A 20,237-nucleotide genomic window follows, 5' to 3' on the forward strand; every position below is an offset into this window, starting at 1 on the left:
CGTTCTGACATTAAAGTGTAGGCGCCGACTCACACTTTCTCCAGGCGCGAACTGTCTAGTATTTTTGATATTTATATCGTTTAACGCTAATATATAACTGAGAGATAATGATTACGCAATATTTTGCTCGATTAGACGTCTTTAGCCAGGCAGAGTATAATATTTTTCCTTAAGTTATGGGAATAGAAAGATCGTGAAAGGGGGTATAGCTCAGTCGTAGAGCATTCGACTGCAGATCGAGAGGTCCCCGGTTCAATCCCGGGTGCCCCCTTCATTTTTCAGTATCTCGAAAAAACAAATGACGGTTGTCGCGGTGAGTTGCAAATAACATGTTTCAGATGCACTCCGCACGCCATACCGAAGGCTTTGGAGCAACATTTCAATGGGGGGATCGCAGCCCAGGCTCTTGCAGGTCATCGTCCTCCCGCCATGCGGTCGAACTGTACGAAATCCACTTGCTTGGGGGAAGAATCTTGTACACTGAATTTTATAGAATATGGTGATAGGCAAAAGTTTTCGTGTACTGCTGCACGGAGAAACAAAAATTGGAGGAGCTGGGATTTGAACCCAGGACTTTCTGCATGCGAAGCAGACACTCTACCACTGAGTTACACCCCCGCCAGAGCAACTACATCTGGGACGAGTCTCTCGTGGATCCTACTGTCATTATTTCTTAGGTTTGAACGGTACAGTAAGTGTTCGAGGAACCTATTCATGACAAGACCTCAGCAGCGTCGACTCCGTGGCGCAACGGTAGCGCGTCTGACTCCAGATCAGAAGGTTGCGTGTTCAAATCACGTCGGGGTCACAGTGAAATTTTCGTTTACGAAAGCCATAGGCGAGTATGTCAGTTTAATCAGATACCAAACGATTACAGAGAACGGACGAACAGAACTTGCTTGAAAAAAGCTACTAGTGCAATTTTCGCGTTCTGACATTAAAGTGTAGGCGCCGACTCACACTTTCTCCAGGCGCGAACTGTCTAGTATTTTTGATATTTATATCGTTTAACGCTAATATATAACTGAGAGATAATGATTACGCAATATTTTGCTCGATTAGACGTCTTTAGCCAGGCAGAGTATAATATTTTTCCTTAAGTTATGGGAATAGAAAGATCGTGAAAGGGGGTATAGCTCAGTCGTAGAGCATTCGACTGCAGATCGAGAGGTCCCCGGTTCAATCCCGGGTGCCCCCTTCATTTTTCAGTATCTCGAAAAAACAAATGACGGTTGTCGCGGTGAGTTGCAAATAACATGTTTCAGATGCACTCCGCACGCCATACCGAAGGCTTTGGAGCAACATTTCAATGGGGGGATCGCAGCCCAGGCTCTTGCAGGTCATCGTCCTCCCGCCATGCGGTCGAACTGTACGAAATCCACTTGCTTGGGGGAAGAATCTTGTACACTGAATTTTATAGAATATGGTGATAGGCAAAAGTTTTCGTGTACTGCTGCACGGAGAAACAAAAATTGGAGGAGCTGGGATTTGAACCCAGGACTTTCTGCATGCGAAGCAGACACTCTACCACTGAGTTACACCCCCGCCAGAGCAACTACATCTGGGACGAGTCTCTCGTGGATCCTACTGTCATTATTTCTTAGGTTTGAACGGTACAGTAAGTGTTCGAGGAACCTATTCATGACAAGACCTCAGCAGCGTCGACTCCGTGGCGCAACGGTAGCGCGTCTGACTCCAGATCAGAAGGTTGCGTGTTCAAATCACGTCGGGGTCACAGTGAAATTTTCGTTTACGAAAGCCATAGGCGAGTATGTCAGTTTAATCAGATACCAAACGATTACAGAGAACGGACGAACAGAACTTGCTTGAAAAAAGCTACTAGTGCAATTTTCGCGTTCTGACATTAAAGTGTAGGCGCCGACTCACACTTTCTCCAGGCGCGAACTGTCTAGTATTTTTGATATTTATATCGTTTAACGCTAATATATAACTGAGAGATAATGATTACGCAATATTTTGCTCGATTAGACGTCTTTAGCCAGGCAGAGTATAATATTTTTCCTTAAGTTATGGGAATAGAAAGATCGTGAAAGGGGGTATAGCTCAGTCGTAGAGCATTCGACTGCAGATCGAGAGGTCCCCGGTTCAATCCCGGGTGCCCCCTTCATTTTTCAGTATCTCGAAAAAACAAATGACGGTTGTCGCGGTGAGTTGCAAATAACATGTTTCAGATGCACTCCGCACGCCATACCGAAGGCTTTGGAGCAACATTTCAATGGGGGGATCGCAGCCCAGGCTCTTGCAGGTCATCGTCCTCCCGCCATGCGGTCGAACTGTACGAAATCCACTTGCTTGGGGGAAGAATCTTGTACACTGAATTTTATAGAATATGGTGATAGGCAAAAGTTTTCGTGTACTGCTGCACGGAGAAACAAAAATTGGAGGAGCTGGGATTTGAACCCAGGACTTTCTGCATGCGAAGCAGACACTCTACCACTGAGTTACACCCCCGCCAGAGCAACTACATCTGGGACGAGTCTCTCGTGGATCCTACTGTCATTATTTCTTAGGTTTGAACGGTACAGTAAGTGTTCGAGGAACCTATTCATGACAAGACCTCAGCAGCGTCGACTCCGTGGCGCAACGGTAGCGCGTCTGACTCCAGATCAGAAGGTTGCGTGTTCAAATCACGTCGGGGTCACAGTGAAATTTTCGTTTACGAAAGCCATAGGCGAGTATGTCAGTTTAATCAGATACCAAACGATTACAGAGAACGGACGAACAGAACTTGCTTGAAAAAAGCTACTAGTGCAATTTTCGCGTTCTGACATTAAAGTGTAGGCGCCGACTCACACTTTCTCCAGGCGCGAACTGTCTAGTATTTTTGATATTTATATCGTTTAACGCTAATATATAACTGAGAGATAATGATTACGCAATATTTTGCTCGATTAGACGTCTTTAGCCAGGCAGAGTATAATATTTTTCCTTAAGTTATGGGAATAGAAAGATCGTGAAAGGGGGTATAGCTCAGTCGTAGAGCATTCGACTGCAGATCGAGAGGTCCCCGGTTCAATCCCGGGTGCCCCCTTCATTTTTCAGTATCTCGAAAAAACAAATGACGGTTGTCGCGGTGAGTTGCAAATAACATGTTTCAGATGCACTCCGCACGCCATACCGAAGGCTTTGGAGCAACATTTCAATGGGGGGATCGCAGCCCAGGCTCTTGCAGGTCATCGTCCTCCCGCCATGCGGTCGAACTGTACGAAATCCACTTGCTTGGGGGAAGAATCTTGTACACTGAATTTTATAGAATATGGTGATAGGCAAAAGTTTTCGTGTACTGCTGCACGGAGAAACAAAAATTGGAGGAGCTGGGATTTGAACCCAGGACTTTCTGCATGCGAAGCAGACACTCTACCACTGAGTTACACCCCCGCCAGAGCAACTACATCTGGGACGAGTCTCTCGTGGATCCTACTGTCATTATTTCTTAGGTTTGAACGGTACAGTAAGTGTTCGAGGAACCTATTCATGACAAGACCTCAGCAGCGTCGACTCCGTGGCGCAACGGTAGCGCGTCTGACTCCAGATCAGAAGGTTGCGTGTTCAAATCACGTCGGGGTCACAGTGAAATTTTCGTTTACGAAAGCCATAGGCGAGTATGTCAGTTTAATCAGATACCAAACGATTACAGAGAACGGACGAACAGAACTTGCTTGAAAAAAGCTACTAGTGCAATTTTCGCGTTCTGACATTAAAGTGTAGGCGCCGACTCACACTTTCTCCAGGCGCGAACTGTCTAGTATTTTTGATATTTATATCGTTTAACGCTAATATATAACTGAGAGATAATGATTACGCAATATTTTGCTCGATTAGACGTCTTTAGCCAGGCAGAGTATAATATTTTTCCTTAAGTTATGGGAATAGAAAGATCGTGAAAGGGGGTATAGCTCAGTCGTAGAGCATTCGACTGCAGATCGAGAGGTCCCCGGTTCAATCCCGGGTGCCCCCTTCATTTTTCAGTATCTCGAAAAAACAAATGACGGTTGTCGCGGTGAGTTGCAAATAACATGTTTCAGATGCACTCCGCACGCCATACCGAAGGCTTTGGAGCAACATTTCAATGGGGGGATCGCAGCCCAGGCTCTTGCAGGTCATCGTCCTCCCGCCATGCGGTCGAACTGTACGAAATCCACTTGCTTGGGGGAAGAATCTTGTACACTGAATTTTATAGAATATGGTGATAGGCAAAAGTTTTCGTGTACTGCTGCACGGAGAAACAAAAATTGGAGGAGCTGGGATTTGAACCCAGGACTTTCTGCATGCGAAGCAGACACTCTACCACTGAGTTACACCCCCGCCAGAGCAACTACATCTGGGACGAGTCTCTCGTGGATCCTACTGTCATTATTTCTTAGGTTTGAACGGTACAGTAAGTGTTCGAGGAACCTATTCATGACAAGACCTCAGCAGCGTCGACTCCGTGGCGCAACGGTAGCGCGTCTGACTCCAGATCAGAAGGTTGCGTGTTCAAATCACGTCGGGGTCACAGTGAAATTTTCGTTTACGAAAGCCATAGGCGAGTATGTCAGTTTAATCAGATACCAAACGATTACAGAGAACGGACGAACAGAACTTGCTTGAAAAAAGCTACTAGTGCAATTTTCGCGTTCTGACATTAAAGTGTAGGCGCCGACTCACACTTTCTCCAGGCGCGAACTGTCTAGTATTTTTGATATTTATATCGTTTAACGCTAATATATAACTGAGAGATAATGATTACGCAATATTTTGCTCGATTAGACGTCTTTAGCCAGGCAGAGTATAATATTTTTCCTTAAGTTATGGGAATAGAAAGATCGTGAAAGGGGGTATAGCTCAGTCGACACATTCGAGTCGCAGCCGCGGTGCGGGACGGACGTGTGGCGGCTGGCTTGGCGTCTTGAAGTAAACAACGGCTGTTTGCTGTCACGAGGTTAGTCACTTCGTTACCTTTGCGAGTTAGGCTATGTTTACTGATTTCAAGATAGAATGAGCGCGATTACAGTAATGAGGAAAGACACGATCAAATTTACTTTCGACCGAAATTTCTCGAGGCCTAAGGCATATGAAGTAAAACAGTGGTTACTCGATGGTGTTAAGATTACTGGCCATGACATAATAGGTGTGCATTTATCGTTCGTTTCAAATGCGGCTTTTGTTAAACTGACCAACCCAGATTTGTGTGTCTCTCTTATGGATAAGTGTGGCGGAGTACTGAAGTTTAAACATTCCGACGGTACAGTGAGTGATGTTTCCGTCTCACACGCCGGATTAGGCATACGTACAATTAGGGTCTTTGAGTTGCCATTTGAAGTTCCTGCAGAGGAAATTAATAAAATCCTTCGACCGTATGGCCGTGTTATTTCGAATATTGCTGAAAAATGGTCGGAGCCACATATGTTTCCTGTCCTGAATGGAGTCCGCCAAGTTAAGATAGATCTTCAAAGGCACATACCGTCATATGTAAATGTATGTGGACACCGCGCCATAGTTATCTACGACGGTCAACCCAAGACATGTGCATTGTGCAATTCCCCAGAGCACATACGCAGCGAATGTAGCAAACGGCGTGTCCCACAGATACCTGCCGGGGAGGTTGCGGTTCCTGGCGCAGCTGTCAGCCTTCAGTTAACGTACGCGGCTGCCGCGTACGGCCGAAATTCTGCAGAAACGTCAACAGTTGAGCACGTGGAACAAGTTGAAGCACTGGCGGCCGCCGCAACCGCCACAGAGTTGGCCGCCTCTGTGGATGACCGAGCAGCTGCAGTTCGGCCCTCTTACGACGTCACAACTGCGATAAGTGATACGGAAGGCAGACAAACAGAACTGCGGGAGGGGATACAGTCATGCAAAGACGTAGGTCCTGAACAGCCGTCTTCGGACTCGCAGCGACGCGACGTGCCCCAAGTTTCTACCACGTCACCGACGGCAGTCGACAAATTACTCGACCTCCCGTCAGACGCACAGGGCGAACGAGCTGAAAGGATGTCGCGTGATGGCGACGCTGGTGTCCGCAACCGAGCCGTACCCCACCCGGAAATGCAAGTAGGACAACCTCCGGAACCCCATCCGACACATGCGGAAGTGACGGAACGCCCAACTGAGGCTCTTAGCGAACTTCACACGAGGAATTCTGAGCCAACGACAGAACCGCGCTCACCACTGTCTTCTTCCACCGAACCGCCAGAACATTCGCCTGACTTGTCTCCTACGGGATCCCTGCGGCGGAGGAAGAAGTCAAAAAAGCGTCGTATGGCACACCAAGCGGCAGAGACTATGGCCCCAGCTCTCAGGGAAAAGCTGAAACATCTACAGACCAAGGATCAGAAGGCTGAAGATCTGGAACCAGCAGGGTCTATTGGGCACCCAGACAGAACGGAAAGGCAAGAAGACCCGGGGGGTGACCATCACCCATCGCAAACTGGGCTCACGAACAAAGTTCCAGAAGGTGTTTCATTGCCAGGCCGACACGCACCAGCTGCACCGGCCAATTGGGCGGACGATGACGCAGATCAGGATGCAGATAACATGGACGATGACCCAAGTCAAGAAGAAGACCTTTTTTATTAATAGAGTTGGCAAGCTCGCCTTGATACTAAACGAGGGACTGATGACTACAGACAGATTCAATATGAAAGTATTACGCAGTCAATAACCTTACCTGCACTATCTGGCAAATGCTCCAAACCTATAATGTGACCACATTAAATATTAACAAAATTCAAAATGCAACTAAAGTAGCCGCACTTCAAGATTTTATCTATCAGTCAGACACCGATATTGCCCTTTTACAGGAAGTGCTTATTCGAGACCTTCATATCCCAGGATTCAATGCTATTTTAAATGTAGCTCTCGAACATAGTTGTGGGACCGCTATTCTTGCCAGAGAGGGCATCGAAATGACAGACATTTGTAAATTGGACTCTGGGAGGGGCATTCGGTGTAACATACATAATACGGCTATTATAAATGTTTATGCGCCCTCAGGCAACAATGCACGCGAAGCAAGGGCCAAGTTTTACAAAAGTGATATCTTAATTTTACTTCAGGACAATCCTGCTGATGTTTTGCTTGGAGGTGACTGGAATTGCGTCCTCAATGCCAAGGACCAACGGCCAAATTTTAATAAGTCCGAGGAGTTACGGTATCTGGTGTCGCACATGAAATGGTCAGATGCTTGGGAACTGAAATTTCCTACTTTGGTCAAATTTACTTACTTTAGTAGCAGGTCCAAAAGTAGGATTGACCGATTCTATGTCTCATCTACTTTAGAAAATGCAGTTGCTGGCGTTGAAGTAATACCTACATTTATTTCCGACCACCTAGGCGTAAAGTGCAGCATACGGTTAAGAAAACAGTCAGCTTACTGGGGCAGGCCCTTATGGAAACTGAATATAAGCATGTTATTGGGGGACGCCTTAGCTGCAGAAATACAAGAGACTTGGCGGGCCGCCTTACGAGTGCGTCACAAACATCGGTCCACCGTTGAATGGTGGACCACTGTGGCGAAGAAAAAATTAAGGGCGACTCTGATAGCGTTTGGCAAGGAGAGGATGAGGTGGATCAGACACACAACAGAGTTCCACTACGCCTGCTTACGTGATCTTTACGAGGAGCCAATGTCCCAGGACATCTTAATACAGATCAACAAAACAAAAGCAGCGCTACTCAATATTAAGAGATCACAGTTAGAAGGATTAAAAATCAGATCGCACTCACATAGTATCGTGGACGACGAAAATGCCTCCATATATCACCTCATCCAACACGCCAAACAAAGGCGACGAAATTTTATAGGGTCCCTCAGGGCCGAAGATCAGAGAGTCCTCACCACCCAGAAGGACATGATCGACGAGGCGTATCGATTTTACACTACCCTATACAGTGTCAATGAGATAGACGACAATGCTGTACGAGACCTCTTATCATCAGCAGGCCTAGAGAACACTATAACGGAAGAGGACAACCGCAACTTCTATGCTGACCTCACCAAGGATGACGTTTTTGACGTAATTAGGTGTTCACCTTCCAAGAAGTCACCAGGTCCAGATGGGCTGCCACTGGAGTTTTACCGAACGTACTGGCACATTATAGGCAATGCATTCACCGACATGATCAACGAAATTCTTCATGGGGAGGCTGTCCCAGTGGCCTTTAAACAGAGCATAACAGTGTTACTTCCAAAGGGCAGGACCACAGGTTTACAGGATATCACAAAGACACGGCCCATAAGCCTATTGAATTCTGACTACAAAATCGTAGCTAGGGTTCTTAAAGAGAGACTGCAACCGATTTTAGGAAAGATCATCGGTAGTCATCAGACTTGTCTTCCGGGGCGCAGTATCTTTACAACGGTATGTGCGTACAGGGACATAGTTTCCATTTTTGCAAATACAACAGCAAATGGTGGTCTGGCTTTTATAGACTTTAGCAAGGCATTTGACAGGGTCAATCATGAATATCTTTTGAAAACCATGACCTACATGGGGTTTTATGAAGGTAATGTGAACGTTATAGCCAACATTTTAAATGGTTTAACAACGAAAGTAACTATTAATGGTCATCGCACTAAAGATATTCCTGTAGCCAGTGGAGTCCCTCAGGGGAGTCCATTGTCAATGATGTTATATGTAGTTGCCTTGGAACCGCTTTTAAGGAGGTTAGACGACGTCTTAGAGGGCATGCTCGTATCAGGCATGAAACAGGTGACGAATGCATTCGCAGATGACGTCGGAGTGATAATTCGCAGCACTGCAGACATCGCAAGGTTAACGGAAAACTTGCAGTCGTACTGCACCGCATCGGGTGCGAGAATCAATGACACGAAGAGTGTTTTTCTAAATCTGCACGGACTCTCTGACGTCACCATCACTTGGGCGAAGAGTGTGGACCGGCATACTGCCCTGGGTGTTACCCTCTACAGCTGCCCTCTTCGGATAATAGCATCAAACTGGAGAACTGTACTCGACAAGATCCGTGGCGCGCTCATTTTAAATCATATGCGGGACGTCAATATCAAGCAAAAAATTAAGTTGATAAACTTAGCAGTTTTATCCCGAGCGACTTACATCGGACAGATTTTGCCAATACCCAAGGGCATCGCTAAAGCGATAATGTCCACCATATGTAGACACATTTGGCACGGGAATATCTTTCGAGTTGCTGTGGACACGTTGACTTTACCACAGGACGAGGGAGGCCTCGGTCTCACAGATGTCCACAAAAGATCTACTGCCTTATTCCTTAAGCGGTCTTTGCAAGTTGTCGAAAGTCAACCAGACGGCCTGACGGCTAAATTATTCCACTTTTTCAAACCACAAAGCTTCCAACCGCCGATAGATATAAGTCCGATTAATTATAAATTAAAACATATTAGGTTCTTCTACTTTGAAATAAGCTACATGAGCTGTATGGTACGGGATAAACGCAAGAGAAACTATCGCTATGTATTCAATACTTTACGAACGGCGGCCAATTACAATAAGACACAGGCAAAGAACCCAAACCGCGACTGGAGAACCATATGGAACAACATCAACAACAAGTTACTACCAACGGATGTTCAGGTGGCATGGTACAGAGTGGTGAATAACGTCATTAGCACTAACGAGAAACTCCATTCAATAGGCCTCAGTGACACAAACACTTGTCAGAAATGCAACGAGACTGACACTTTGGATCACCGCTTTGTCTGCAAAGGGTGTAAAGATATTTGGGAAGAGGTAAAGCAGCAGGTCGCCTTTCTGACCCGCAGCGATGGGAGAGAGCTAAATTTGAATCTTATTTTCCTCCCAGAAAAGGTCTTTTTTCCTGCACCAAAACATAATGCAATATTATGGCTTCTTGGGAACTACGTCAGTTACATTGTCAATTCGAAAGGTGACGATAATATCATGGAATACCGAACATATCTCCGTGAGGAATACTTCAAAATCCACCAAAACCAAGATCACAAAAAGAATTTCGGAAATATGTTAAGAATCCTGTTCCACAAACAGGGAGTAGGATAAGATGTCCCAGTATCAATCGTCCGCAGAAAGACGCGAGCTAAAGTAGAGGACTGCTGGTGAGGGTGAAGTACGGTGGGGACTTCGTGTGCCCCGTGGCCGCTACGGTAGCCGTGAAGGCCTCATCAGAACCCCGAAACAGCTCTGCTTACGGCGGTCACTAATAGCAGCTGCATTTAGATTCCCAGTTCAAGCTTGTACCGAAGAGGATCTTCAAATTCATTTCCTTCTTTCATTGCAAATTAAAAAAAAAAAAAAAAAAAAAAATTTACAAACACAAATATTACACAAAAATAATAATAATCAAAAAAGGGTAGTTGAATGCTCGCTTTCCATGTGGGCGGCCCGTTTCCTTTTTCATGTGAAAAAAAAAAAAACAAAAAAAATACAAAAATACACAAAAAAACAAAAAAAAGTTGGATAGAGCAAACAAAAAAAGTGGTTAAGGCGTAAAAAAAAGTGGTTTCAAAAATGTCATAAAAAAAATGGATCAAAAAAAAAAAAAAAAAAAAAAAAAAAAAAAAAAAAAAAAATAGCTCAGTTGGAAATAAAAAAAAAAAAAAAAAAAAAAAAAAAAAAAAAGAAAAAAAAAAATAAAAAAAGTCGTAGAGCATTCGACTGCAGATCGAGAGGTCCCCGGTTCAATCCCGGGTGCCCCCTTCATTTTTCAGTATCTCGAAAAAACAAATGACGGTTGTCGCGGTGAGTTGCAAATAACATGTTTCAGATGCACTCCGCACGCCATACCGAAGGCTTTGGAGCAACATTTCAATGGGGGGATCGCAGCCCAGGCTCTTGCAGGTCATCGTCCTCCCGCCATGCGGTCGAACTGTACGAAATCCACTTGCTTGGGGGAAGAATCTTGTACACTGAATTTTATAGAATATGGTGATAGGCAAAAGTTTTCGTGTACTGCTGCACGGAGAAACAAAAATTGGAGGAGCTGGGATTTGAACCCAGGACTTTCTGCATGCGAAGCAGACACTCTACCACTGAGTTACACCCCCGCCAGAGCAACTACATCTGGGACGAGTCTCTCGTGGATCCTACTGTCATTATTTCTTAGGTTTGAACGGTACAGTAAGTGTTCGAGGAACCTATTCATGACAAGACCTCAGCAGCGTCGACTCCGTGGCGCAACGGTAGCGCGTCTGACTCCAGATCAGAAGGTTGCGTGTTCAAATCACGTCGGGGTCACAGTGAAATTTTCGTTTACGAAAGCCATAGGCGAGTATGTCAGTTTAATCAGATACCAAACGATTACAGAGAACGGACGAACAGAACTTGCTTGAAAAAAGCTACTAGTGCAATTTTCGCGTTCTGACATTAAAGTGTAGGCGCCGACTCACACTTTCTCCAGGCGCGAACTGTCTAGTATTTTTGATATTTATATCGTTTAACGCTAATATATAACTGAGAGATAATGATTACGCAATATTTTGCTCGATTAGACGTCTTTAGCCAGGCAGAGTATAATATTTTTCCTTAAGTTATGGGAATAGAAAGATCGTGAAAGGGGGTATAGCTCAGTCGTAGAGCATTCGACTGCAGATCGAGAGGTCCCCGGTTCAATCCCGGGTGCCCCCTTCATTTTTCAGTATCTCGAAAAAACAAATGACGGTTGTCGCGGTGAGTTGCAAATAACATGTTTCAGATGCACTCCGCACGCCATACCGAAGGCTTTGGAGCAACATTTCAATGGGGGGATCGCAGCCCAGGCTCTTGCAGGTCATCGTCCTCCCGCCATGCGGTCGAACTGTACGAAATCCACTTGCTTGGGGGAAGAATCTTGTACACTGAATTTTATAGAATATGGTGATAGGCAAAAGTTTTCGTGTACTGCTGCACGGAGAAACAAAAATTGGAGGAGCTGGGATTTGAACCCAGGACTTTCTGCATGCGAAGCAGACACTCTACCACTGAGTTACACCCCCGCCAGAGCAACTACATCTGGGACGAGTCTCTCGTGGATCCTACTGTCATTATTTCTTAGGTTTGAACGGTACAGTAAGTGTTCGAGGAACCTATTCATGACAAGACCTCAGCAGCGTCGACTCCGTGGCGCAACGGTAGCGCGTCTGACTCCAGATCAGAAGGTTGCGTGTTCAAATCACGTCGGGGTCACAGTGAAATTTTCGTTTACGAAAGCCATAGGCGAGTATGTCAGTTTAATCAGATACCAAACGATTACAGAGAACGGACGAACAGAACTTGCTTGAAAAAAGCTACTAGTGCAATTTTCGCGTTCTGACATTAAAGTGTAGGCGCCGACTCACACTTTCTCCAGGCGCGAACTGTCTAGTATTTTTGATATTTATATCGTTTAACGCTAATATATAACTGAGAGATAATGATTACGCAATATTTTGCTCGATTAGACGTCTTTAGCCAGGCAGAGTATAATATTTTTCCTTAAGTTATGGGAATAGAAAGATCGTGAAAGGGGGTATAGCTCAGTCGTAGAGCATTCGACTGCAGATCGAGAGGTCCCCGGTTCAATCCCGGGTGCCCCCTTCATTTTTCAGTATCTCGAAAAAACAAATGACGGTTGTCGCGGTGAGTTGCAAATAACATGTTTCAGATGCACTCCGCACGCCATACCGAAGGCTTTGGAGCAACATTTCAATGGGGGGATCGCAGCCCAGGCTCTTGCAGGTCATCGTCCTCCCGCCATGCGGTCGAACTGTACGAAATCCACTTGCTTGGGGGAAGAATCTTGTACACTGAATTTTATAGAATATGGTGATAGGCAAAAGTTTTCGTGTACTGCTGCACGGAGAAACAAAAATTGGAGGAGCTGGGATTTGAACCCAGGACTTTCTGCATGCGAAGCAGACACTCTACCACTGAGTTACACCCCCGCCAGAGCAACTACATCTGGGACGAGTCTCTCGTGGATCCTACTGTCATTATTTCTTAGGTTTGAACGGTACAGTAAGTGTTCGAGGAACCTATTCATGACAAGACCTCAGCAGCGTCGACTCCGTGGCGCAACGGTAGCGCGTCTGACTCCAGATCAGAAGGTTGCGTGTTCAAATCACGTCGGGGTCACAGTGAAATTTTCGTTTACGAAAGCCATAGGCGAGTATGTCAGTTTAATCAGATACCAAACGATTACAGAGAACGGACGAACAGAACTTGCTTGAAAAAAGCTACTAGTGCAATTTTCGCGTTCTGACATTAAAGTGTAGGCGCCGACTCACACTTTCTCCAGGCGCGAACTGTCTAGTATTTTTGATATTTATATCGTTTAACGCTAATATATAACTGAGAGATAATGATTACGCAATATTTTGCTCGATTAGACGTCTTTAGCCAGGCAGAGTATAATATTTTTCCTTAAGTTATGGGAATAGAAAGATCGTGAAAGGGGGTATAGCTCAGTCGTAGAGCATTCGACTGCAGATCGAGAGGTCCCCGGTTCAATCCCGGGTGCCCCCTTCATTTTTCAGTATCTCGAAAAAACAAATGACGGTTGTCGCGGTGAGTTGCAAATAACATGTTTCAGATGCACTCCGCACGCCATACCGAAGGCTTTGGAGCAACATTTCAATGGGGGGATCGCAGCCCAGGCTCTTGCAGGTCATCGTCCTCCCGCCATGCGGTCGAACTGTACGAAATCCACTTGCTTGGGGGAAGAATCTTGTACACTGAATTTTATAGAATATGGTGATAGGCAAAAGTTTTCGTGTACTGCTGCACGGAGAAACAAAAATTGGAGGAGCTGGGATTTGAACCCAGGACTTTCTGCATGCGAAGCAGACACTCTACCACTGAGTTACACCCCCGCCAGAGCAACTACATCTGGGACGAGTCTCTCGTGGATCCTACTGTCATTATTTCTTAGGTTTGAACGGTACAGTAAGTGTTCGAGGAACCTATTCATGACAAGACCTCAGCAGCGTCGACTCCGTGGCGCAACGGTAGCGCGTCTGACTCCAGATCAGAAGGTTGCGTGTTCAAATCACGTCGGGGTCACAGTGAAATTTTCGTTTACGAAAGCCATAGGCGAGTATGTCAGTTTAATCAGATACCAAACGATTACAGAGAACGGACGAACAGAACTTGCTTGAAAAAAGCTACTAGTGCAATTTTCGCGTTCTGACATTAAAGTGTAGGCGCCGACTCACACTTTCTCCAGGCGCGAACTGTCTAGTATTTTTGATATTTATATCGTTTAACGCTAATATATAACTGAGAGATAATGATTACGCAATATTTTGCTCGATTAGACGTCTTTAGCCAGGCAGAGTATAATATTTTTCCTTAAGTTATGGGAATAGAAAGATCGTGAAAGGGGGTATAGCTCAGTCGTAGAGCATTCGACTGCAGATCGAGAGGTCCCCGGTTCAATCCCGGGTGCCCCCTTCATTTTTCAGTATCTCGAAAAAACAAATGACGGTTGTCGCGGTGAGTTGCAAATAACATGTTTCAGATGCACTCCGCACGCCATACCGAAGGCTTTGGAGCAACATTTCAATGGGGGGATCGCAGCCCAGGCTCTTGCAGGTCATCGTCCTCCCGCCATGCGGTCGAACTGTACGAAATCCACTTGCTTGGGGGAAGAATCTTGTACACTGAATTTTATAGAATATGGTGATAGGCAAAAGTTTTCGTGTACTGCTGCACGGAGAAACAAAAATTGGAGGAGCTGGGATTTGAACCCAGGACTTTCTGCATGCGAAGCAGACACTCTACCACTGAGTTACACCCCCGCCAGAGCAACTACATCTGGGACGAGTCTCTCGTGGATCCTACTGTCATTATTTCTTAGGTTTGAACGGTACAGTAAGTGTTCGAGGAACCTATTCATGACAAGACCTCAGCAGCGTCGACTCCGTGGCGCAACGGTAGCGCGTCTGACTCCAGATCAGAAGGTTGCGTGTTCAAATCACGTCGGGGTCACAGTGAAATTTTCGTTTACGAAAGCCATAGGCGAGTATGTCAGTTTAATCAGATACCAAACGATTACAGAGAACGGACGAACAGAACTTGCTTGAAAAAAGCTACTAGTGCAATTTTCGCGTTCTGACATTAAAGTGTAGGCGCCGACTCACACTTTCTCCAGGCGCGAACTGTCTAGTATTTTTGATATTTATATCGTTTAACGCTAATATATAACTGAGAGATAATGATTACGCAATATTTTGCTCGATTAGACGTCTTTAGCCAGGCAGAGTATAATATTTTTCCTTAAGTTATGGGAATAGAAAGATCGTGAAAGGGGGTATAGCTCAGTCGTAGAGCATTCGACTGCAGATCGAGAGGTCCCCGGTTCAATCCCGGGTGCCCCCTTCATTTTTCAGTATCTCGAAAAAACAAATGACGGTTGTCGCGGTGAGTTGCAAATAACATGTTTCAGATGCACTCCGCACGCCATACCGAAGGCTTTGGAGCAACATTTCAATGGGGGGATCGCAGCCCAGGCTCTTGCAGGTCATCGTCCTCCCGCCATGCGGTCGAACTGTACGAAATCCACTTGCTTGGGGGAAGAATCTTGTACACTGAATTTTATAGAATATGGTGATAGGCAAAAGTTTTCGTGTACTGCTGCACGGAGAAACAAAAATTGGAGGAGCTGGGATTTGAACCCAGGACTTTCTGCATGCGAAGCAGACACTCTACCACTGAGTTACACCCCCGCCAGAGCAACTACATCTGGGACGAGTCTCTCGTGGATCCTACTGTCATTATTTCTTAGGTTTGAACGGTACAGTAAGTGTTCGAGGAACCTATTCATGACAAGACCTCAGCAGCGTCGACTCCGTGGCGCAACGGTAGCGCGTCTGACTCCAGATCAGAAGGTTGCGTGTTCAAATCACGTCGGGGTCACAGTGAAATTTTCGTTTACGAAAGCCATAGGCGAGTATGTCAGTTTAATCAGATACCAAACGATTACAGAGAACGGACGAACAGAACTTGCTTGAAAAAAGCTACTAGTGCAATTTTCGCGTTCTGACATTAAAGTGTAGGCGCCGACTCACACTTTCTCCAGGCGCGAACTGTCTAGTATTTTTGATATTTATATCGTTTAACGCTAATATATAACTGAGAGATAATGATTACGCAATATTTTGCTCGATTAGACGTCTTTAGCCAGGCAGAGTATAATATTTTTCCTTAAGTTATGGGAATAGAAAGATCGTGAAAGGGGGTATAGCTCAGTCGTAGAGCATTCGACTGCAGATCGAGAGGTCCCCGGTTCAATCCCGGGTGCCCCCTTCATTTTTCAGTATCTCGAAAAAACAAATGACGGTTGTCGCGGTGAGTTGCAAATAACATGTTTCAGATGCACTCCGCACGCCATACCGAAGGCTTTGGAGCAACATTTCAATGGGGGGATCGCAGCCCAGGCTCTTGCAGGTCATCGTCCTCCCGCCATGCGGTCGAACTGTACGAAATCCACTTGCTTGGGGGAAGAATCTTGTACACTGAATTTTATAGAATATGGTGATAGGCAAAAGTTTTCGTGTACTGCTGCACGGAGAAACAAAAATTGGAGGAGCTGGGATTTGAACCCAGGACTTTCTGCATGCGAAGCAGACACTCTACCACTGAGTTACACCCCCGCCAGAGCAACTACATCTGGGACGAGTCTCTCGTGGATCCTACTGTCATTATTTCTTAGGTTTGAACGGTACAGTAAGTGTTCGAGGAACCTATTCATGACAAGACCTCAGCAGCGTCGACTCCGTGGCGCAACGGTAGCGCGTCTGACTCCAGATCAGAAGGTTGCGTGTTCAAATCACGTCGGGGTCACAGTGAAATTTTCGTTTACGAAAGCCATAGGCGAGTATGTCAGTTTAATCAGATACCAAACGATTACAGAGAACGGACGAACAGAACTTGCTTGAAAAAAGCTACTAGTGCAATTTTCGCGTTCTGACATTAAAGTGTAGGCGCCGACTCACACTTTCTCCAGGCGCGAACTGTCTAGTATTTTTGATATTTATATCGTTTAACGCTAATATATAACTGAGAGATAATGATTACGCAATATTTTGCTCGATTAGACGTCTTTAGCCAGGCAGAGTATAATATTTTTCCTTAAGTTATGGGAATAGAAAGATCGTGAAAGGGGGTATAGCTCAGTCGTAGAGCATTCGACTGCAGATCGAGAGGTCCCCGGTTCAATCCCGGGTGCCCCCTTCATTTTTCAGTATCTCGAAAAAACAAATGACGGTTGTCGCGGTGAGTTGCAAATAACATGTTTCAGATGCACTCCGCACGCCATACCGAAGGCTTTGGAGCAACATTTCAATGGGGGGATCGCAGCCCAGGCTCTTGCAGGTCATCGTCCTCCCGCCATGCGGTCGAACTGTACGAAATCCACTTGCTTGGGGGAAGAATCTTGTACACTGAATTTTATAGAATATGGTGATAGGCAAAAGTTTTCGTGTACTGCTGCACGGAGAAACAAAAATTGGAGGAGCTGGGATTTGAACCCAGGACTTTCTGCATGCGAAGCAGACACTCTACCACTGAGTTACACCCCCGCCAGAGCAACTACATCTGGGACGAGTCTCTCGTGGATCCTACTGTCATTATTTCTTAGGTTTGAACGGTACAGTAAGTGTTCGAGGAACCTATTCATGACAAGACCTCAGCAGCGTCGACTCCGTGGCGCAACGGTAGCGCGTCTGACTCCAGATCAGAAGGTTGCGTGTTCAAATCACGTCGGGGTCACAGTGAAATTTTCGTTTACGAAAGCCATAGGCGAGTATGTCAGTTTAATCAGATACCAAACGATTACAGAGAACGGACGAACAGAACTTGCTTGAAAAAAGCTACTAGTGCAATTTTCGCGTTCTGACATTAAAGTGTAGGCGCCGACTCACACTTTCTCCAGGCGCGAACTGTCTAGTATTTTTGATATTTATATCGTTTAACGCTAATATATAACTGAGAGATAATGATTACGCAATATTTTGCTCGATTAGACGTCTTTAGCCAGGCAGAGTATAATATTTTTCCTTAAGTTATGGGAATAGAAAGATCGTGAAAGGGGGTATAGCTCAGTCGTAGAGCATTCGACTGCAGATCGAGAGGTCCCCGGTTCAATCCCGGGTGCCCCCTTCATTTTTCAGTATCTCGAAAAAACAAATGACGGTTGTCGCGGTGAGTTGCAAATAACATGTTTCAGATGCACTCCGCACGCCATACCGAAGGCTTTGGAGCAACATTTCAATGGGGGGATCGCAGCCCAGGCTCTTGCAGGTCATCGTCCTCCCGCCATGCGGTCGAACTGTACGAAATCCACTTGCTTGGGGGAAGAATCTTGTACACTGAATTTTATAGAATATGGTGATAGGCAAAAGTTTTCGTGTACTGCTGCACGGAGAAACAAAAATTGGAGGAGCTGGGATTTGAACCCAGGACTTTCTGCATGCGAAGCAGACACTCTACCACTGAGTTACACCCCCGCCAGAGCAACTACATCTGGGACGAGTCTCTCGTGGATCCTACTGTCATTATTTCTTAGGTTTGAACGGTACAGTAAGTGTTCGAGGAACCTATTCATGACAAGACCTCAGCAGCGTCGACTCCGTGGCGCAACGGTAGCGCGTCTGACTCCAGATCAGAAGGTTGCGTGTTCAAATCACGTCGGGGTCACAGTGAAATTTTCGTTTACGAAAGCCATAGGCGAGTATGTCAGTTTAATCAGATACCAAACGATTACAGAGAACGGACGAACAGAACTTGCTTGAAAAAAGCTACTAGTGCAATTTTCGCGTTCTGACATTAAAGTGTAGGCGCCGACTCACACTTTCTCCAGGCGCGAACTGTCTAGTATTTTTGATATTTATATCGTTTAACGCTAATATATAACTGAGAGATAATGATTACGCAATATTTTGCTCGATTAGACGTCTTTAGCCAGGCAGAGTATAATATTTTTCCTTAAGTTATGGGAATAGAAAGATCGTGAAAGGGGGTATAGCTCAGTCGTAGAGCATTCGACTGCAGATCGAGAGGTCCCCGGTTCAATCCCGGGTGCCCCCTTCATTTTTCAGTATCTCGAAAAAACAAATGACGGTTGTCGCGGTGAGTTGCAAATAACATGTTTCAGATGCACTCCGCACGCCATACCGAAGGCTTTGGAGCAACATTTCAATGGGGGGATCGCAGCCCAGGCTCTTGCAGGTCATCGTCCTCCCGCCATGCGGTCGAACTGTACGAAATCCACTTGCTTGGGGGAAGAATCTTGTACACTGAATTTTATAGAATATGGTGATAGGCAAAAGTTTTCGTGTACTGCTGCACGGAGAAACAAAAATTGGAGGAGCTGGGATTTGAACCCAGGACTTTCTGCATGCGAAGCAGACACTCTACCACTGAGTTACACCCCCGCCAGAGCAACTACATCTGGGACGAGTCTCTCGTGGATCCTACTGTCATTATTTCTTAGGTTTGAACGGTACAGTAAGTGTTCGAGGAACCTATTCATGACAAGACCTCAGCAGCGTCGACTCCGTGGCGCAACGGTAGCGCGTCTGACTCCAGATCAGAAGGTTGCGTGTTCAAATCACGTCGGGGTCACAGTGAAATTTTCGTTTACGAAAGCCATAGGCGAGTATGTCAGTTTAATCAGATACCAAACGATTACAGAGAACGGACGAACAGAACTTGCTTGAAAAAAGCTACTAGTGCAATTTTCGCGTTCTGACATTAAAGTGTAGGCGCCGACTCACACTTTCTCCAGGCGCGAACTGTCTAGTATTTTTGATATTTATATCGTTTAACGCTAATATATAACTGAGAGATAATGATTACGCAATATTTTGCTCGATTAGACGTCTTTAGCCAGGCAGAGTATAATATTTTTCCTTAAGTTATGGGAATAGAAAGATCGTGAAAGGGGGTATAGCTCAGTCGTAGAGCATTCGACTGCAGATCGAGAGGTCCCCGGTTCAATCCCGGGTGCCCCCTTCATTTTTCAGTATCTCGAAAAAACAAATGACGGTTGTCGCGGTGAGTTGCAAATAACATGTTTCAGATGCACTCCGCACGCCATACCGAAGGCTTTGGAGCAACATTTCAATGGGGGGATCGCAGCCCAGGCTCTTGCAGGTCATCGTCCTCCCGCCATGCGGTCGAACTGTACGAAATCCACTTGCTTGGGGGAAGAATCTTGTACACTGAATTTTATAGAATATGGTGATAGGCAAAAGTTTTCGTGTACTGCTGCACGGAGAAACAAAAATTGGAGGAGCTGGGATT

General features: G+C 45.6%; 45 non-coding genes across 45 annotated transcripts; 30 read left to right on the forward strand and 15 right to left on the reverse strand.

Moving 5' to 3' along the window:
• Nucleotides 1-199: 199 nt before the first annotated feature.
• Trnac-gca (transfer RNA cysteine (anticodon GCA)) lies at nucleotides 200-271 on the forward strand. Its single transcript has one exon. It is a non-coding gene; the product is annotated as a tRNA-Cys (tRNA).
• Nucleotides 272-546: 275 nt separating this feature from the next.
• Nucleotides 547-618, reverse strand: Trnaa-cgc (transfer RNA alanine (anticodon CGC)). Its single transcript has one exon. It is a non-coding gene; the product is annotated as a tRNA-Ala (tRNA).
• Nucleotides 619-736: 118 nt separating this feature from the next.
• Nucleotides 737-808, forward strand: Trnaw-cca (transfer RNA tryptophan (anticodon CCA)). The gene has a single exon. It is a non-coding gene; the product is annotated as a tRNA-Trp (tRNA).
• Nucleotides 809-1,126: 318 nt separating this feature from the next.
• Nucleotides 1,127-1,198, forward strand: Trnac-gca (transfer RNA cysteine (anticodon GCA)). The gene has a single exon. It is a non-coding gene; the product is annotated as a tRNA-Cys (tRNA).
• A 275-nt stretch (nucleotides 1,199-1,473) lies between these two features.
• Nucleotides 1,474-1,545, reverse strand: Trnaa-cgc (transfer RNA alanine (anticodon CGC)). The gene has a single exon. It is a non-coding gene; the product is annotated as a tRNA-Ala (tRNA).
• A 118-nt stretch (nucleotides 1,546-1,663) lies between these two features.
• On the forward strand, nucleotides 1,664-1,735 carry Trnaw-cca (transfer RNA tryptophan (anticodon CCA)). Its single transcript has one exon. It is a non-coding gene; the product is annotated as a tRNA-Trp (tRNA).
• Nucleotides 1,736-2,053: 318 nt separating this feature from the next.
• Trnac-gca (transfer RNA cysteine (anticodon GCA)) lies at nucleotides 2,054-2,125 on the forward strand. Its single transcript has one exon. It is a non-coding gene; the product is annotated as a tRNA-Cys (tRNA).
• A 275-nt stretch (nucleotides 2,126-2,400) lies between these two features.
• Trnaa-cgc (transfer RNA alanine (anticodon CGC)) lies at nucleotides 2,401-2,472 on the reverse strand. The gene has a single exon. It is a non-coding gene; the product is annotated as a tRNA-Ala (tRNA).
• A 118-nt stretch (nucleotides 2,473-2,590) lies between these two features.
• On the forward strand, nucleotides 2,591-2,662 carry Trnaw-cca (transfer RNA tryptophan (anticodon CCA)). Its single transcript has one exon. It is a non-coding gene; the product is annotated as a tRNA-Trp (tRNA).
• Nucleotides 2,663-2,980: 318 nt separating this feature from the next.
• Nucleotides 2,981-3,052, forward strand: Trnac-gca (transfer RNA cysteine (anticodon GCA)). Its single transcript has one exon. It is a non-coding gene; the product is annotated as a tRNA-Cys (tRNA).
• A 275-nt stretch (nucleotides 3,053-3,327) lies between these two features.
• On the reverse strand, nucleotides 3,328-3,399 carry Trnaa-cgc (transfer RNA alanine (anticodon CGC)). Its single transcript has one exon. It is a non-coding gene; the product is annotated as a tRNA-Ala (tRNA).
• Nucleotides 3,400-3,517: 118 nt separating this feature from the next.
• On the forward strand, nucleotides 3,518-3,589 carry Trnaw-cca (transfer RNA tryptophan (anticodon CCA)). Its single transcript has one exon. It is a non-coding gene; the product is annotated as a tRNA-Trp (tRNA).
• Nucleotides 3,590-3,907: 318 nt separating this feature from the next.
• Trnac-gca (transfer RNA cysteine (anticodon GCA)) lies at nucleotides 3,908-3,979 on the forward strand. Its single transcript has one exon. It is a non-coding gene; the product is annotated as a tRNA-Cys (tRNA).
• A 275-nt stretch (nucleotides 3,980-4,254) lies between these two features.
• On the reverse strand, nucleotides 4,255-4,326 carry Trnaa-cgc (transfer RNA alanine (anticodon CGC)). Its single transcript has one exon. It is a non-coding gene; the product is annotated as a tRNA-Ala (tRNA).
• A 118-nt stretch (nucleotides 4,327-4,444) lies between these two features.
• Trnaw-cca (transfer RNA tryptophan (anticodon CCA)) lies at nucleotides 4,445-4,516 on the forward strand. The gene has a single exon. It is a non-coding gene; the product is annotated as a tRNA-Trp (tRNA).
• Nucleotides 4,517-10,951: 6,435 nt separating this feature from the next.
• On the reverse strand, nucleotides 10,952-11,023 carry Trnaa-cgc (transfer RNA alanine (anticodon CGC)). The gene has a single exon. It is a non-coding gene; the product is annotated as a tRNA-Ala (tRNA).
• A 118-nt stretch (nucleotides 11,024-11,141) lies between these two features.
• Trnaw-cca (transfer RNA tryptophan (anticodon CCA)) lies at nucleotides 11,142-11,213 on the forward strand. The gene has a single exon. It is a non-coding gene; the product is annotated as a tRNA-Trp (tRNA).
• A 318-nt stretch (nucleotides 11,214-11,531) lies between these two features.
• Trnac-gca (transfer RNA cysteine (anticodon GCA)) lies at nucleotides 11,532-11,603 on the forward strand. Its single transcript has one exon. It is a non-coding gene; the product is annotated as a tRNA-Cys (tRNA).
• Nucleotides 11,604-11,878: 275 nt separating this feature from the next.
• Trnaa-cgc (transfer RNA alanine (anticodon CGC)) lies at nucleotides 11,879-11,950 on the reverse strand. Its single transcript has one exon. It is a non-coding gene; the product is annotated as a tRNA-Ala (tRNA).
• A 118-nt stretch (nucleotides 11,951-12,068) lies between these two features.
• On the forward strand, nucleotides 12,069-12,140 carry Trnaw-cca (transfer RNA tryptophan (anticodon CCA)). The gene has a single exon. It is a non-coding gene; the product is annotated as a tRNA-Trp (tRNA).
• Nucleotides 12,141-12,458: 318 nt separating this feature from the next.
• On the forward strand, nucleotides 12,459-12,530 carry Trnac-gca (transfer RNA cysteine (anticodon GCA)). Its single transcript has one exon. It is a non-coding gene; the product is annotated as a tRNA-Cys (tRNA).
• A 275-nt stretch (nucleotides 12,531-12,805) lies between these two features.
• On the reverse strand, nucleotides 12,806-12,877 carry Trnaa-cgc (transfer RNA alanine (anticodon CGC)). Its single transcript has one exon. It is a non-coding gene; the product is annotated as a tRNA-Ala (tRNA).
• Nucleotides 12,878-12,995: 118 nt separating this feature from the next.
• On the forward strand, nucleotides 12,996-13,067 carry Trnaw-cca (transfer RNA tryptophan (anticodon CCA)). The gene has a single exon. It is a non-coding gene; the product is annotated as a tRNA-Trp (tRNA).
• Nucleotides 13,068-13,385: 318 nt separating this feature from the next.
• Trnac-gca (transfer RNA cysteine (anticodon GCA)) lies at nucleotides 13,386-13,457 on the forward strand. The gene has a single exon. It is a non-coding gene; the product is annotated as a tRNA-Cys (tRNA).
• A 275-nt stretch (nucleotides 13,458-13,732) lies between these two features.
• On the reverse strand, nucleotides 13,733-13,804 carry Trnaa-cgc (transfer RNA alanine (anticodon CGC)). The gene has a single exon. It is a non-coding gene; the product is annotated as a tRNA-Ala (tRNA).
• Nucleotides 13,805-13,922: 118 nt separating this feature from the next.
• Nucleotides 13,923-13,994, forward strand: Trnaw-cca (transfer RNA tryptophan (anticodon CCA)). Its single transcript has one exon. It is a non-coding gene; the product is annotated as a tRNA-Trp (tRNA).
• Nucleotides 13,995-14,312: 318 nt separating this feature from the next.
• Trnac-gca (transfer RNA cysteine (anticodon GCA)) lies at nucleotides 14,313-14,384 on the forward strand. The gene has a single exon. It is a non-coding gene; the product is annotated as a tRNA-Cys (tRNA).
• Nucleotides 14,385-14,659: 275 nt separating this feature from the next.
• Nucleotides 14,660-14,731, reverse strand: Trnaa-cgc (transfer RNA alanine (anticodon CGC)). Its single transcript has one exon. It is a non-coding gene; the product is annotated as a tRNA-Ala (tRNA).
• A 118-nt stretch (nucleotides 14,732-14,849) lies between these two features.
• Nucleotides 14,850-14,921, forward strand: Trnaw-cca (transfer RNA tryptophan (anticodon CCA)). The gene has a single exon. It is a non-coding gene; the product is annotated as a tRNA-Trp (tRNA).
• Nucleotides 14,922-15,239: 318 nt separating this feature from the next.
• Trnac-gca (transfer RNA cysteine (anticodon GCA)) lies at nucleotides 15,240-15,311 on the forward strand. The gene has a single exon. It is a non-coding gene; the product is annotated as a tRNA-Cys (tRNA).
• Nucleotides 15,312-15,586: 275 nt separating this feature from the next.
• Nucleotides 15,587-15,658, reverse strand: Trnaa-cgc (transfer RNA alanine (anticodon CGC)). Its single transcript has one exon. It is a non-coding gene; the product is annotated as a tRNA-Ala (tRNA).
• Nucleotides 15,659-15,776: 118 nt separating this feature from the next.
• Trnaw-cca (transfer RNA tryptophan (anticodon CCA)) lies at nucleotides 15,777-15,848 on the forward strand. Its single transcript has one exon. It is a non-coding gene; the product is annotated as a tRNA-Trp (tRNA).
• A 318-nt stretch (nucleotides 15,849-16,166) lies between these two features.
• Trnac-gca (transfer RNA cysteine (anticodon GCA)) lies at nucleotides 16,167-16,238 on the forward strand. Its single transcript has one exon. It is a non-coding gene; the product is annotated as a tRNA-Cys (tRNA).
• Nucleotides 16,239-16,513: 275 nt separating this feature from the next.
• Trnaa-cgc (transfer RNA alanine (anticodon CGC)) lies at nucleotides 16,514-16,585 on the reverse strand. The gene has a single exon. It is a non-coding gene; the product is annotated as a tRNA-Ala (tRNA).
• A 118-nt stretch (nucleotides 16,586-16,703) lies between these two features.
• On the forward strand, nucleotides 16,704-16,775 carry Trnaw-cca (transfer RNA tryptophan (anticodon CCA)). The gene has a single exon. It is a non-coding gene; the product is annotated as a tRNA-Trp (tRNA).
• Nucleotides 16,776-17,093: 318 nt separating this feature from the next.
• On the forward strand, nucleotides 17,094-17,165 carry Trnac-gca (transfer RNA cysteine (anticodon GCA)). The gene has a single exon. It is a non-coding gene; the product is annotated as a tRNA-Cys (tRNA).
• Nucleotides 17,166-17,440: 275 nt separating this feature from the next.
• Trnaa-cgc (transfer RNA alanine (anticodon CGC)) lies at nucleotides 17,441-17,512 on the reverse strand. Its single transcript has one exon. It is a non-coding gene; the product is annotated as a tRNA-Ala (tRNA).
• Nucleotides 17,513-17,630: 118 nt separating this feature from the next.
• Trnaw-cca (transfer RNA tryptophan (anticodon CCA)) lies at nucleotides 17,631-17,702 on the forward strand. Its single transcript has one exon. It is a non-coding gene; the product is annotated as a tRNA-Trp (tRNA).
• A 318-nt stretch (nucleotides 17,703-18,020) lies between these two features.
• Trnac-gca (transfer RNA cysteine (anticodon GCA)) lies at nucleotides 18,021-18,092 on the forward strand. The gene has a single exon. It is a non-coding gene; the product is annotated as a tRNA-Cys (tRNA).
• Nucleotides 18,093-18,367: 275 nt separating this feature from the next.
• On the reverse strand, nucleotides 18,368-18,439 carry Trnaa-cgc (transfer RNA alanine (anticodon CGC)). Its single transcript has one exon. It is a non-coding gene; the product is annotated as a tRNA-Ala (tRNA).
• A 118-nt stretch (nucleotides 18,440-18,557) lies between these two features.
• Trnaw-cca (transfer RNA tryptophan (anticodon CCA)) lies at nucleotides 18,558-18,629 on the forward strand. Its single transcript has one exon. It is a non-coding gene; the product is annotated as a tRNA-Trp (tRNA).
• A 318-nt stretch (nucleotides 18,630-18,947) lies between these two features.
• Nucleotides 18,948-19,019, forward strand: Trnac-gca (transfer RNA cysteine (anticodon GCA)). Its single transcript has one exon. It is a non-coding gene; the product is annotated as a tRNA-Cys (tRNA).
• A 275-nt stretch (nucleotides 19,020-19,294) lies between these two features.
• On the reverse strand, nucleotides 19,295-19,366 carry Trnaa-cgc (transfer RNA alanine (anticodon CGC)). The gene has a single exon. It is a non-coding gene; the product is annotated as a tRNA-Ala (tRNA).
• Nucleotides 19,367-19,484: 118 nt separating this feature from the next.
• Nucleotides 19,485-19,556, forward strand: Trnaw-cca (transfer RNA tryptophan (anticodon CCA)). The gene has a single exon. It is a non-coding gene; the product is annotated as a tRNA-Trp (tRNA).
• A 318-nt stretch (nucleotides 19,557-19,874) lies between these two features.
• On the forward strand, nucleotides 19,875-19,946 carry Trnac-gca (transfer RNA cysteine (anticodon GCA)). The gene has a single exon. It is a non-coding gene; the product is annotated as a tRNA-Cys (tRNA).
• Nucleotides 19,947-20,237: the final 291 nt, after the last annotated feature.

This window comes from Schistocerca nitens, unplaced genomic scaffold, assembly GCF_023898315.1.
Source record: "Schistocerca nitens isolate TAMUIC-IGC-003100 unplaced genomic scaffold, iqSchNite1.1 HiC_scaffold_179, whole genome shotgun sequence".
NCBI classification, from domain to species: domain Eukaryota; kingdom Metazoa; phylum Arthropoda; class Insecta; order Orthoptera; family Acrididae; genus Schistocerca; species Schistocerca nitens.